Genomic DNA, 10,500 nt, shown 5'->3' on the forward strand with positions numbered 1-10,500 from the left:
CAATGCCGCCAATGTCGCCCCCGGGTTTTCTGGAGCTCTCTGAAAGCGCCACTGCTTTGTCATGACTTTCTGGAGGCATTATTTAGTATTGACTCGGGTTTAACCATGCGTGATGCATGCAGCCTTGAGCATATGGATAACATAGGCTTGTTTGGTCGTCGTTGCTGTATTATTATCATGTATTTGAATTGTTTTTATTAGCAGAGAAACAGATCTTTTTATTAGCGGAGAAATAGATGAATTGTTTGTGCATTTTTAAAAAAAAGAACTATACTGTTTTTTGTGTGTGAAAATGAAGCGAGAAAAAAGGGTAGGCAAGGCGAGAGTGAGTGGGCGACCAATGGGAACTCTGGAATCTGCCATGCTCTGGCCCGCTCCGGCCCCCGCCCCCCCCCCCCCCCCCCCCCCCCCCCCCCACCAACTTCGCCGCCACGCAAAACCCCACCTCTCCCTCCTTCGTTGCCGTTCCCTCCGGGTTTCTCCCCTCCGCCTTTCCCCCCCTTTCCCCCGCCATTGCCGCCCCCATGCAGCCTCCGGATGATGCCCCGGCCGGAGGATGGTATGGAGATGCGACGGAACTTATTCGTGGATTTATTGGCGCACAAAAGAAATAGATATCGGAGATTTCTTCCTGCCAATATAAAACATTATCTTAGGCGCATCACGGAAAGGTCTATAAAGTAGAGTTTGTAAGCCTGTGACGCCGCGTTCTCCGTGACTGTTAATTTGACGCCGCGTTCTCCGTGACTGTTAATTTCACAAACTTTGCTTTTTGGATTAACTGTAACTTTAACATTGGTATTTAATTTTATAGTATTGTTATCTTATCGTGCAATCCATGTGTTTTTAAGTACAAAAGTTTAGTTGTCCCATAGGAACACATAGGCACACTACCTAGTATACATATAATAATCCTCTGCCCATAGTTGATTGATATATATACATATAATCCTCTGTCCATAATTGATTGTGGTAGGCTACCATATATAGATACATATACCGGTACCTATATATAGTGTCCATGATTCAATACCTCCTGTGCAGTTTGATGCATCAGATGTAGTCTAGTCCATTTTCCTAACAACAATCTGTTTAGTCAAATTACACAGCATAAAGCAACTAGGACTAGGTAAGCATTATTCCCCTGTGGAGAATTTTTTTTCCACAACCCTCACTATTATCAATTATTCCCTTTCCTGTAGTTTGATTTAACATCCCTAGCCTGAACTTTTCTCCAAGCCATAGCATTCCACACCTCTGGTTCTAAAGCTACACATTCCGGCTATCAGTGTCTTTTGAAACTGACATCCAAAGAGGCCCTCTTCACGTATTAATTCACTACTTAATTCATGCTCGCCATTTAATAAGTCAAATACCCCTAGCAGAAGACCATTTCTTCCACACCCGATGCTATCAGACCCATAAATGTTGATGATCTGCCTACCTATTATTGTGGGACTAGTCCCTTCACATTTTTTTAAGACATCACCGATGGGGGGGGGGACGAAAGGTCCCCACCTGAGTAATTTTCCACTGATGCCAGCGAGGCCGGGAATGGAGGGCGTAGAGCACCTAATGTAGGGGTGACCCTTGAAGGTCAGAGAAGTACATGACAAGCACCAAAGATTACAACATTAACGAAAACAACATGGTTCAGCTACCGGCACAACCTACTAACCGGAGTGAGTGCAAGCACCAAAGACAGACTCTAAAGAACTCTAAACCACATGCAATTGTAAGGCATCGAGTCGGAGCCAAAAGGTAGCAGCTGTGAGTCGCATAGCCCATGAAATCATCTGGGGTCCAACCAACGCCCACCTATGCCATTTGGGGGAAGGAAGCCTCAAAGTGGGTGGATCATCAATAGGAGAATGAGGAGATCCAGAGGAGGAGATCAAGATTTTGTAACCCAGCATATGATGAGGCGAAGCACTCAAGTGAGCTAGAGAACGACAGAGCAAGCCATGTGTGCAAAAGCCAAGGGGTAGGAGGGTAGCCAGACCAATAACATGATGGGGGTGGGAGCGCGACTGGAGAGAGCATAAGGTCGCGCCGGGCATGGACGGAAGCAGGTGTGCTTGTATCGATATCTTCAAGAAGGGAAGTGGCATCCACGGACACAACCATCGACAACCGGAGCACCAGGGCTCGTAAAGGGCTTTTGCCCCGAGACCTACCCAGCTAATGCAGCAAGCTCAGAATCGGTTCCACAATGGTAGGAGATGAAATCTACAATGACGTCTCTAGGGAGGGATATAACGCCATATGCCTAATCGTCGCTGGCCTAGTGTGACCAAGCAGGTTTTTCACCTAGGTTCCACACGCCTGCGGAAGCCCAAACAGAGCGCAACGCAGCAAGACGAACTTGTTGTCGATGAGAAGTAGCCAGCTAGCTACGAGTCGGCCGCAACTCCAGCCATCCACACCTAGCCAGAAAGTCTGGCAGCCATAGCCCCGGCACGAGGACAAATTAGACGAATCAATCCGGTAGCCATAGCACCGTGTGAAGACCTTGGAGTAGATGAGGAAGCTGGTCTCCATGCCCAAACCATCCAGTCCTTGCCCAGCATGAACTAGACCTTGCCAACCCTGAAGGAGACCTAGGGGTGCTGTCCTAGTGGCCAAGACGAAGACGAGCAGCAGAAATGTTGCACTGGACCTCTCCACGCCACCTGGAACATGATGCGGCAGTAGGGGGCCTTCGCCCGCTCCAGTCGCCCAAAACTAAGCTAGCCACCGTCGAGGAGCCCGTGGAGTGTAGCCACTAGAAATGGACACAAGGTCTGGTGCCATGGGGGCTAGATCCGCTCGACCCCCGCTCATCCTGGCCGTTGCTGCTGCAGTCCAGTGCTTGGGCCAAGCCTGCCTGGCCACCATAGGTTGGCTCGCTGGGGCGAGGCCACCTATCGCCGACTGGCTCACTAGGGCGAGGCTGCCTGCCGTCGGGTGCCGCCTGGTCTACCAGCGTGTCTATCCATCGCTTGCCGTGTGCTGGACCGCCAAGCAGGTAGATCCTGGGATGGGATTGCCGGATATGGGGCGAGGGGGCGCTGATCTGGCTAGCCGCTAGCCACCGTGCTCGCCGCTAGGCATCCATGCCGCCGCTATGCTTGAGTTGAACAAGGGAAAAAGGAGGAGAGGAGATAAGGAAGTAGGTGGAAAGTGCTGCGGAGGGAGGCCTTGTTGGGCGCCGCAGTGGGCTGCCACGCCACCACTAACCGGCTGGAGAGCAGGCGCGATGGGAGGAACCGGCGATGGTGGCTAGGTCTCCCCAACTCACCATGTACGGACGACGCGGGGGGGGGGGGGGGTTCCTTCACATTAATGACCTATGTACCTCTTTTTCCTCCCAAATTATCGGGTATTTCTACCACAACCCCTCTATGTTTGTTAATTGTGTCACTATTTTTTTATCCCACGTCTTGGGCCACTCTATCATCTTACGAAGTTCTCACCATATTTTACTCCATAGTGGAAATATAATATCCACAATATCTCTCTCTGTACCCAGGAAAGCTGTCCACAGTTTTCATGCAATTTGGTTGAGGTAAATTCTTGCATCCACACTTAGTTAATCTTTGCTTCGTATCCATGTTCATATTTTTTTTTTTGCAAAACAAGTTCACATATGCAATCTCTTATGCATACTGCTATATTTTTTTCATACTAGGATGGAGTGCTACAGACGCTTTAATCCCAATGGCAGAGATGGTCAGTTCTGCGGTTATCCAGCATTATGAGGAGAAAGAGGAAACAAATGCAATCAGAAACTTAGAGAGACTAGAGATGGCACACATCAGGTTGGAAGCTGCTCTTGAGACTTCTAACAAATGGCGGATCACTGATACGTCCATGTTACCTTGGCAAAAGAAGCTGAAGCGTGCGGCGCACCACTGTGATGAAAAACTGCATAAATGCAAGCATAACTTTATTATAAATGAAGCTTCCCTAAAAAAAAGTGTTTTGACCACAACATTTAATCCTTTACCTGAAGTTTGATGCATCAGATGTAGTGTATTTCTTTTTTGTAACAACAATCTATTAAGACAAAATTACGCACAACATCAAGCGATGAGGACCGGGTAAACATTGTTTTGCCTGGACCTTCTACACTCCTCACTGTCATCGATTAATCCCTGGCCCGCAGTTTGATTTAATTTTAACATCCCTACTGTGACCTAGTCTGACTAGCACATGCCATAAGTTTACAGAGATTTGTATAAGTGCTTTATCAAAAACAAATTGCCAGCAAAGGAAATGGCACTTTCAAGGTGTCAATCATTCACGTGGGGAAGATGGAGACTTTTCTGACTTTTGAGTTCCTTATGAAATGCTACATTGATGAAAGGTCTCGATGTCACTTTCCTCTCTAATCGGACAGTTACAGGACCACGCTCCTAATAATTTCTCACACAACTTAGGCCCTGTTTGGATACAATTTTTTTTTAGTTTTGGAAAAATACTACAATTTGAAAACAATTTGGTTTTGGAAAAACAATGATGCAATTGGATGCAACAAATCCTATCTTTATTTTTTGAAACTATGGTATTACAAAACTAACATGTTTTTGGAAATTTAAGAACTCCTTGCTGGGTTTTTACTTAAGCCACAGTGTTTCACACCTCCGGTTTCTAAAGCAACACTATCATGATTTCAGTTCCTATATTTTGTGGAGAAACAATTACTCTATACGTAACCTGCCAAATACAGATACATATACAAGTTCCTATATATAGTGCCCAACATTCAATCCCTCGACAGCACTTGGATGCTTCAGATGTAGTATAGTCCTTTTTCCTAACAACAATCTGTTTAACCAAATTACACAGCATCAAGCAACGAGGACTGGGTAAGCATTATACCATTGTGGAACATTTTTTCCACACCCCTCACTATCATCAATTAATCCTTGTCCTGCAGTTTGATTTAACATTCCTAGTCTGACCTTTTCTCCAAGCCATGGAGTTTTCACACCTCTGGTTTCTGAAGCTACACTTTTTGGCAATCAGTGTCTTTTGAAACTATGACATCCAAAGGGGCCGTCTTTATGTTTTGATCACTTGATTCATGCTCGCCAATTATGTTGGAATACATAATTTATTCAAATAATGCTTCTCGAGTTCTACCCGTGTGAAGACCAGTTCTTCCACACACCTTGCTATCGGACCCATAAATGTCGATGTCATACTACCTATCATTGCGGGAATGGTCCCTTCATATTAATGACCTGTTTACCTCTTTTTGCTACCAAATTATCAGGAATTTCTATAAGAACCCCTCTATGTTTGTAAACTGTGTGCCTCTTTTTGTTTCTCCCATGCCTTGGCTACTCTATTATCTTCTAAAGTTCTGACCATATTTTACTCGACACTTCAAATATAACATTCAGAATCTCTCTCTGTACCCAGGAAAGCTGTCCTCAGTTTTCATACAATTTGGTCGAGGTAGATTCTTCCATCCACACTTAAATAATATCTTTGCTTCGTATCCAAGTTCACATATCTATTCTTTTATGCACACTGCTATATATTTTTTTTCTTACTAGGGAAGGAGTGCTACAGAAGCTTGAATCTCAATGGCGGAGATGGTCAGTCCTGCGGTTATCCAGGAGTCAATTAGCCAAATTATATCTAGTCTGGTTCAAACATATGAGGAGAATGTGGAAACAAATGCAATCAGAAACATAGAGAGGCTAGAGATGGCACACATCAGGCTTGAGGCTGCTCTTGAGACATCAGAAAAGTGGCAGATCACTGACGCATCCTTGTTGCATTGGCATAAGAAGCTGAAGCGTGCTGCTCAAGATTGTGGCGACACACTCCACAAAGGCAAACAAAGAATCCTAGAAGAAGAAAAGATGGAACAGGAGGTAATGAATTCCTCCTTTCCCAAGCGGATCGCACATGCTACCAAGTCATTTGTTTTCTCCATCTTTAACCGCGACAACAAGGAGTTCAGCAGATCAGTTGTTAAACAATTTGAGTGGTATGCAGATGGAGCTAATGAATTCCTAAGATTCATGGAGTTTGGTGGCACACCATACTATCACATCATGCCTTTTGGCTCCTTTATCAAGAACCTTTTTGCAGGCAAAGAACTACACCATAAAATCATTCGGGGAAACAATCCTTCGTTACTACTATGGTTGGCACCTTTCAGAACTGCAGAGCATGGAACAGAGGCCATCATGGTATTTATAAAAAAGAAGTCATTGCACCAGAGGGTAATATCTACTTTAGTATGATAGTACAGCTTTCAGAGAGTACAGACATAGTTGGAATTGTAGTTAAGAGCATGCAGTTGTTTGCCCCTCATGTCAAGTCTACAGTTGAAAATATTACCAAAGAACTTACTCAACTACCTACTCAAGACCTATCATGGGTGCCATTTGTTTATTCATACCAGAAAGAAAATTGGGGTAATCTTCATAGCCTTGCGACTCAGTGGTTTCGCCCAAACCCGTTATGTTGCAAGCAGCATGATCGGCATTGTGCTCAACCTTTTAGCAACCAAGACATGGCAGGAATATCAGATGTTTCGCTAGAACCACTAATTGAATTTAATTTGCAGTGGCAAGTCTCACGGACTGTTTATAGGAAACGTAAGGCCTCTTTGTCTGGAGGTATAATGTCTCTGCAAGATTCTCCATATCTGAAAGCTGGAATTACCTTTTCACCTCATGGGTCTTCTGTAGACATGATACCAGAGAATAAAAGTTCTAAAGCAAGGGAGATAGTTGGTGGAGATCAACATCTCTTGCATACAGACATTACCTTGCAACAACTAGGAGAGATCATGCTACCAAAGGCCATTGATTACTTCTGCTAGAATGCTCAAGCGACAGTGTACCAAATGGTTTGAAGTCCAAACATGGGGATGCACACATCCAGGTTGAAAGGCTAAGCATGAGAACATTCAGAACAAGCTTACGAACATGGAGAACTATTGGGGAACCTACAAAAAGAAAGTTGTTTCAAGGACAGGAATACAACGTTTGGAGCCGGACACATATGATCGGTTACTTGCTCGACTTATGGAGTACCCATGCTCCCATCCAACTGCAAAGGCCAATCATGGACTAGATGCAGAAAGAAAGGGAAATTCAGCTTGCTGAAAGGAAAGGAAAATCTTTCAGAAAGGATATCCTCAGTGATAGAGTTAGTATCGCATAAAGGTTTGATAGTTACATGACAATAGTCTTTATTATGTTAGTCATAGTAATGAAGTAGTGAAGCACTATGTTCTATGTTAGGAAAATATGCAACTGTACCACACCACCTTTTCTTAGTTTCAATTTCTATCTTTTACATGTGATGTGTTTGTTTCACACCAACTAAGCATTTTCTGGGGATTACTAAATTATGTGGGACACAATAATGCAAGGCATTTGAAAGCCGGGACATACAAGTATAGGATAACACTTGTAATATTTTCTATGTTAATTCTGTCTATCTACTTTTTATCCTTTATTCTCTTTTCTCTTTGCCTTACTCTTCCACACTACTATGTTTTGGCTCTTTTGGGTCCGTAAGAAATGCTTTTCAGAGGCGGGTAGTGTCGTGGGGTCGAAACCATGGCAAGCATGTTGTTCGAGTCGGTGTCAGAGTACGGGGTCTCCGGTGGCTCGGGTGGACTCAAGAACACAAGAATCACGCAGAGAAGACGCAACAGTTTATCCAGGTTCGAGCCACTTTGGTCCCTATGTCCTACAACTGATGATCCTTATACTCAAGAGCACCCAAAATTGGGAGGGTTACAACAGAGTGTACAGGAAGAAGAGTTTGGTAGGGGGTTAGCTTGGTGCTAATCCTAAGGTTGCATCGCCACCGGTGGAGTCTCCCCCTCGTCGGAGAGGAAGGGCTATTGGTGCCCTTCTCTGGGTTGCCTTGCCCTCTGTGTAGAGCAGAGGCAGATGGAATGGAAAGGAGATCGAATCGGGATCCCCCCTCTAGGTCTGACCTTATCCCTTATATAACAACATAGGTCGGGTACAAGGCGGTTTGAGGTTTCTAGTCTATGGTCTACGTGTGCCGGAGTCTAGGAAGGTCTTGCAGTGGTGCACCATGGACCATCAAGGTGTCTTGGAGCTGAAGAAGCCTGGGCGTCATCCAGCTGCCCTGTTCTGACACTCTGCGTGTCCGACGGTGTCAGCTTGGACCGACCTCCCCTAGGTGAGACCTTCTAGAGTCTTCATGGTGGCGAGGGAGGCCGGCTCCTGGGACTGGCATGCGGGCCCAAAATCCCCCGAGCCCCCGGAGGCTGAGGGAAGCTTTGTCTTCTTGTGTCACACCCTAAACGTGACCCTGTTAGAGGAGTAGTTGGTAGGGGCACGCCTTGGGAGCGATTCTCGGGAGCCCTCGGGCATCACTAGCCTAGGGCTTGTCTTCTTGCGCCCGATCCTTGGCTGGCGTCGTTAGCCGGGTAGGAGCCAAGGGCCGAGACTAGAGATGTCATAGATCAGGAGCCCCCAGGATATCCTGAAAGGGTCAGTAGGAGGTTCTTCTTCATTCGGGAACCATTGGACCTGAGGCTTAACATAGTCATATGTTAGGATCTCATCGGAGCCCCCGAGCCCTTCGTAGCCTCATCAGTCATGATGGTTACGAAGGGCTAAATTCAATTTTCTAGTGACCGAACCCTCCTTGACAGGGATGGCTTCCGCTGGTGAGAGTGTTGTGCCCTACTTGGGGTCTTTTTCTCTAGTGTGATGGATGGTGCTCAGCTATCTAGGTCAAGCAGAGATGATGCTGATCTCTTAGCGAGTCTATGTCACTCGGGTCTTTGACTTGAGCGAGGGCTCGGTGAGCTCGTCTAGGAGTCACCGACCATAGGCCCAGGGGCGCCCTCCTTTCTGATCAGAACCTATCGTGGGCCAGGTGATCCAGAGCATAGGGCTCTGGCTCGGGGCCGTCTAATCATCCAGAGCTCCACGCCCTTCTAAGGGCTGCGATAGCAGGTCTCCATCCTCTTGAGCCTGCCTTCTAGAGTTGACCCTCTACAGCCATAGATTAGGGAAGTGGGAGCGTGCCGAGGCTCAGACGAAGGCCCTTGTTGGGCCCACTACTCAGTGGCTCCCGGCCCAGGTCCGAAGAGTTGGTTGGTTTTTGGGGGATGTGCCACCCGAGCACTCGTTGATTGGGTGGTCGGGCTGCTCCGTCTAGAGACCTAGCGCAGCCCCCGAGGCCATTGCGGGGCCTCCTTGTTAGTGAAGGGGGCTGCTTCTGGGCGTGTCCCTTCCGCTGACGCCTTGAGCAGGCGGTTGATGGCATCTAGGCCGTCGTGCCTGGTGGAGGAGTTATGACGTGCACCCGTGCCCCCACGACGCCCCGTCTCGTCTAGGAGATGGGGTGTTGGGGCCTCATGGAGTAGATCTGGTGGAGGAGGAGTCACAGCGTCTGATGTAAGTGGATCCGAGCCATCGATTGTAGCTGATGGGCCCGGTGGAAGGGGGATCCACCAAGTCTGGTGAGGAGGCGTGCGCGGAGTGGGCGGCGCATGCGGCGAAAAGTGGAGTGGGGACTTGACTCATTGCCAGCAGTTCCCTGACTCCGCCTTTACTGCACGGCCATCATCACGCAACCACCTGGGGGCGTGTTGTGGGGATTGAAGGGACGCCTAGCCAGTTCCCCAAGATCCTTTGTAGCCGTTGATGGCTGATCGGAGGGCCCTGAGCCGCTCATAGCACACCACCTTTGGCTATAAAGGGAGGCCCAGGGGACGCAGTGTCTTGAATCCTTTCCTCTGGCCCCTTCTCTTCTTCTTCTTCTTCTTCATTAGATCCATCTTCTTCGGTGGTGATGGCGGTAGCGATGAAGTGCGATGCTTCCCTCCGAGTGAGCTTGGTGTTGTCCACTGAGCGACTGCTTCTTTGAAGGTGGAAGGGCTCCAGCGATGGGGAGCCGACAGCATGGCATTGAGGTAGCTACAGAACCACGGCACTGGGCGGGAGACCGGGGCCTCCATTGCCACCGCCGGCCTGAGCGTCCACGGTCTTGCCCTGAGTTGCCAGCACCAACAGCTCCCCGGCGCTGAGGGCCACCGAGTCCCTACTCCACTGCCCTTCCTTGAAAAAAGGGGAGGGATCCTGGTGTCTCGGGCTGCCGGGGTCTTTTCGCTTTGTCAATGGACGAGTCAACGGCCTAGGGGCTCGGCGGTCCTTCACGCCGGTGGGCCTGGTCAAGCCACAGAAGCTCGGTCAGGGGGTTATGACTGAACGACTGTAGCCTTGGCCGCTGCAGCGGTGGTTCGGTAGCGGTTTTTGCCGCCGTATATTGTGATCGCGTCGTTCCCAAACAATGAAATTACTTCTGTGTGTACTCCCATTTTGCTCTTGAGTCATGCTCAGAGACTTGATCTCTCATTGGGATGGGCTATTACAACGATGACCTCATTGGCCAAGATTGCCGTGGTCGTGCTGCTAGCGGGTAAGTCCATGAGAACCCTAGGTTTATGGTCGTTCTGTGCCCCGGTCATGTCCCCTAGAGGGGAGATCCTTGGCT

General features: G+C 47.9%; 1 long non-coding RNA gene across 1 annotated transcript; it reads left to right on the forward strand.

Annotated features, from left to right (window-relative positions):
* The first annotated feature begins 5,284 nt into the window (after positions 1-5,284).
* Positions 5,285-6,358, forward strand: LOC136541287 (uncharacterized). Its single transcript, XR_010780326.1, has 2 exons — positions 5,285-5,445; positions 5,547-6,358. It is a non-coding gene; the product is annotated as an uncharacterized lncRNA (long non-coding RNA).
* The last annotated feature ends 4,142 nt before the right edge of the window (positions 6,359-10,500 follow it).

Source organism: Miscanthus floridulus, chromosome 3, assembly GCF_019320115.1.
Source record: "Miscanthus floridulus cultivar M001 chromosome 3, ASM1932011v1, whole genome shotgun sequence".
Classification (NCBI taxonomy): Eukaryota; Viridiplantae; Streptophyta; class Magnoliopsida; order Poales; family Poaceae; genus Miscanthus; species Miscanthus floridulus.